The sequence below is a fragment of the Triticum urartu genome, chromosome 6A, assembly GCF_056163025.1.
Source record: "Triticum urartu cultivar PI428250 chromosome 6A, HENAU_Tu73, whole genome shotgun sequence".
Lineage (NCBI taxonomy): Eukaryota > Viridiplantae > Streptophyta > Magnoliopsida > Poales > Poaceae > Triticum > Triticum urartu.
This window is the reverse complement of record NC_141878.1, coordinates 212,334,165-212,339,663: the sequence shown is the minus strand read 5'-3', so window position 1 is coordinate 212,339,663 and position 5,499 is coordinate 212,334,165.

Here is a 5,499-nt window from a genome sequence, read left to right as displayed (position 1 = left end):
TCAAGCAGGACGTAGGGTTTTACCTCCATCAAGAGGGCCCAAACCTGGGTAAAACTTTGTGTCCCCTGCCTCTTGTTACCATCCACCTAGACGCACAGTTCGGGACCCCCTACCCGAGATCCGCTGGTTTTGACACCGACAATGGGGGTTATGTGGAGAAGACAAAAAAGGAGAAAGTCTCACATCAACGCGGCTAATCAACGGGCTAGGGAGATGCCCATCAATTGGTGTCAATGCAAGGAGTAGGGATTGCCATGCAACGGATGCACTAGAGCTATAAATGTATGAAAGCTTAAAGAAACTAAGTGGGTGTGCATCTAACTTGCTTGCTCACGAAGACCTAGGGCATTTGAGGAAGCCCATTGTTGGAATATACAAGCCAAGTTCTATAATGAAAAATTCCCACTAGTATATGAAAGTGACAAAACAAGAGACTCTCTATCATAAAGATCGTGATGCTACTTTGAAGCACAAGTGTGGAAAAAGAGGATAGTAGCATTATCCTTTTTTATTTCTTTTTATTTCTTTTTGGGCCTTTTTTTATTTGGTAAAATGCTCTATTAATGATGATCATCACACTTCTATTTATTTACAACTCAATGATTACAACTCGATACTAGAACAAAATATGACTCTATATGAATGCCTCCGGCGGTGTACCGGGAAGGGTAATTAATAAAGAGTGACATGTATGATAAATTATGCATGGTGGCTTTGCCACAAATACAATGTCAACTACATGATCATGCAAGGAAATATGACAATGATGATGTGTGTCATGATGAACGGAACGGTGGAAAGTTGCATGGCAATATATCTCGAAATGGCTATGGAAATGCCATAATAGGTAGGTATGGTGGATGTTTTGAGGAAGATATAAGGAGGTTTATGTGTGATAGAGCGTATCATATCACGGGGTTTGGATGCACCGGCGAATTTTGCACCATCTCTCAAGGTGAGAAAGGGCAATGCACGGTACCGAAGAGGCTAGCAATGATGGAAAGGTGAGAGTGCGTATAATCCATGGACTCAACATTAGTCATAAAGAACTCACATACTTATTGCAAAAATCTACAAGTCATCAAAAACCAAGCACTACACGCATGCTCCTAGGGGATAGATTGGGAGGAAAAGACCATCGTTCGTCCCCGACCGCCACTCATAAGGAAGACAATCAAAGAACACCTCATGTTTCAAATTAGTTACACAACGGTTACCATACGTGCATGCTATGGGCCTTGCAATCTTCAACACAAGTTTTTGTCAAATTCACAACTACTCAACTAGCACAACTTTAATGTCACCATCCTCATATCTCAAAACAATTATCAAGTATCGAACTTCTCATAGTATTCAATGCACTTTTATGATAGTTCTTATTCTACCAATCTTGGATGCCTATCATATTAGGACTACTTTTATAACCAAAGAAAATCACCATGATGTTCTAAGGGACTCTCAAAATAATATAAGTGAAGCAACGAGAGATCAATAATTTATATAAAATAAAACCACCACCGTGCTCTAAAAGATATAAGTGAAGCACTAGAGCAAAATTATCTAGCTCAAAAGATATAAGTGAAGCATATAGAGTATTCTAATAAATTCCAATTCATGTGTGTCTCTCCCAAAATGTGTGTAAAGCAAGGATGATTATGGTAAACTAAAAATAAAAGACTCAAATCATACAAGACACTCCAAGCAAAACACATATCATGTGGTGAATAAAAATATAGCATGAAGTAAAGTTACCGATGGACGAAGACGAAAGAGGGGATGCCTTCCGGGGCATCCCCAAGCTTAGGCTTTTGGTTGTCCTTGAATTTTACCTTGGTGTGCCTTGGGTATCCCCAATCTTAGGCTCTTTCCACTCCTTATTCCATAATCCATCAAATCTTTACCCAAAACTTGAAAACTTCACAACACAAAACTCAACAGAAAATCTCATGAGCTCTGTGAGTATAAGAAAACAAACCACCACTTAAGGTACTGTAATGAACTCATTCTTTATTTATTGGTGTTAAACCTACTGTATTCCAACTTCTCTATGGTTCATACCCTCCGATACTAGGCATAGATTCATCAAAATAAGCAAACAACACACGAAAAACAGAACCTGTCAAAAACAGAACAGTCTGTAGTAATCTGTAGGTTTCGAATACTTCTGTAACCCCAAAAATTCTGAAATAAATTGTTGGACGTGAGTAATGTGTCTATTAATCATCTTAAAAAATAATCAACCTAATCTCACCCTCCAGTAAAAAATGGCAGCAAAACTCCTGAGCGCTAAAGTTTCTGTTTTTTACAGCAAGATCGCAAAAACTTCCCCCAAGTCTTCCCAAAGGTTCTACTTGGAACAAACACTAATGAAAAGCATAAAACCACATATAAACAGAGGCTAGATGAATTATTTATTACTAAACAGAACCAAAAAGAAAGAAACAAAAATAAAATTGGGTTGCCTCCCAACAAGCGCTATCGTTTAACGCCCCTAGCTAGGCATTGACAATTTCGATGATGCTCACATGGAAGACAAGAATTGAAGCACAAAGAGAGCATCATAAAACACGTAACAAACACATATAAGTCTAACATACTTCCTATGCATAGTAATCTTATATTCAAACAAATTATCATAGCAAGCAAAAACTAGCATATGCAAGGAAGTGAAAAGAAACAATAGCAATCTCAACATAACGAGAGGCGATTTAGTGACATGAAAATTTCTACAATCATATTTTCCTCTCTAATAATAATTACATGTGGGATCATAAGAAAATTCAACAAAATAGCTACCACATAAAATATTTTCAACACGATCCACATGCATGCAAAGTTGACACTCTTCCAAAATAGTGGGATTAACATTAACTAAAGTCATGACCTCTCCAAACCCACCTTTATCAAAAATTTCATAAGATTGAACATCCTCCAAATATGCGGGATCTAATGTTGACACTCTTCCAAACCCACTTTCAATAATATTACAAACACTATTATCAATCTCATATTCATCACGAGGCTTAAATAAATTTTCAAGATCAAAAGAAGAATCACCCAATCATGATAGTTGCAACAAATAGTAGTTATAGCAAAACTAGCATCCCCAAGCTTAGGGTTTTGCATGTTATTATCACAATTGACATTAATAGAATTTATAATAACATCATTGCAATCATGCTTTTCATCGAAGGAAACATCAAGTATGGGTGTAATAGCAACGATCTCATGTTTAACATAAGGAACTATAGCAAATTCATCTTCATAAATATTGGCATCATGGCCACAAGAATAGAAAGCATCATGTTCATCAAGGGATATTTCAATCAAATCATTGGAATCATAAATATTTATAGATTCATGCATACCATTATTTTCTTCCAAAGTAGCGATCATTCTTTCAATAAATTCTTTGACATAGACATTATGAGCATAGTTTTCATAGCAATATTTAAGTATGTCAAGATTTTCAGATTCGTAGAGAGTAATATCATACTTTTCAATCAAAGAAGAAACTTCATAAGCACCCTTAAAAGCAACAAATTCTTCAATTTGTTCAATATCATAGTAACTATAAACACCCTTTGCATAAGAAGATAAGATTTCATTTTCATTAAACTCACATAGGTAGGGAAGGTGTTTTTAGGGTTCTTAGAGCAACAAGTAAAATCACAAATTTCACAAAGATTCCAAGAATAACACAACAATCTGTTCATTTGATCCCATAAGAGTTTCCCTTTTTCAGACAAACGGTGATGCACAAAACGAGCATGCTCATCTAAAGATTTCCCATCAACTAGGCTTGTTGGGGTTTCAGCACGAGCGCATAAGGACCGAAGATGATCCAAATAGAACACTTTAAGTGGTTCCATATCAATAGATTTTTAGTGAGCAAAGATGCAAGCAAATAGAAGGCACATGGAAACACAAACAAAAAGACATACAGGAAGAAGGCGAAGAAAAAGGCAAAGGCAAAGGTGAAGTGGGGGAGGGGAAAACGAGAGGCAAATGGCAAATAATGCAATGCGAGGGATAAGAGTTTGTGATGGGTACTTGGTATGTCTTGACTTGTGCGTAGATCTCCCCGGCAATGGCGCCAGAAATCCTTCTTGCTACCTCTTGAGCACTGCGTTGGTTTTCCCTTGAAGAGGAAAGGGTGATGCAGCAAAGTAGCGTAAGTATTTCCCTTAGTTTTTGAGAACCAAGGTATCAATCCAGTAGGAGACTACACGCAAGTACCTCGTACCTACACAAAGAAATAAGAACCTCGCAACCAACGCGATAAAGGGGTTGTCAATCCATTCACGGTCACTTACGAGAGTGAGATCTGGTAGAGATAATAAGATAAATATTTTTGGTCTTTTTATGATATATATTGAAAGTAAAGATTGCAAAGTAACATAGATTGGAAACTTATATGATAAAAGATAGACCCGGGAGCCATAGGTTTCACTAGTGGCTTCTCTCAAGATAGCATAAGTATTACGGTGGATGAACAAATTACTGTCGAGCAATTGATAGAAAAGTGCATAATTATAAGAATATCTAGGCATGATCATGTATATAAGCATCACGTCCACGATAAGTAGACCGAAACGATTATGCATCTACTACTATTACTCCACACATTGACCGCTATCCAGTATGCACCTAGAGTATTAAGTTCATAAGAACATAGTAACACATTAGGCAAGATGACATGATGTAGAGGGATAAACTCAAGCAATATGATATAAACCCCATCTTTTTATCCTCGATGGCAACAATATAATACGTGGCTTGCTGCCCCTGCTGTCACGGGGAAAGGACACCGCAAGATTGAACCCAAATCTAAGCACTTCTCCCATTGCAAGAAAGATCAATCTAGTAGGCCAAACCAAACTGATAATTCGATGAGACTTGCTAAGATAACCGTACATACATAAAAGATTTCAGAGAAGAATCAAATATTGTTCATAGATAAACTTGATCATAAACCCACAATTCATCGGATCTCGACAAACACACCGCAAAAAGAATTACATCGAATAGATCTACAAGAAGATCGAGGAGAGCTTTGTATTGTGATCCAAAGAGAGAGAAGAAGCCATCTAGCTAATAACTATGGACCCGAAGGTTTGTCGTAAACTACTCACACATCATCAGAGAGGCTATGGTGTTGATGTAGAAGCCCTCCGTGATCGATTCCCCCTCCGGCGGAGCTCCGGAAAAGGCCCCAAGATGCGATCTCTTGGGTACAAAAGGTTGCGGCGGTGGAAACAGGGTTTCATGGTGCTCTTGGATGTTTTTGGGGGTATATGGATATATATAGGAGGAAGAAGAAGGTCGGTGGAGCTACGAGGGGCCCACGAGGGTGGGGCGCGCCCAGGGGGGCAGGCGCGCCTCCCTACCTCGTGGCCTCCCTGCTTCTTTCTTGACGTCTACTCCAAGTCCCCTGGATCACGTTTGTTCCAGAAATAACTCTCCCGAAGGTTTCATTCCGTTTGGATTCCGTTTGAT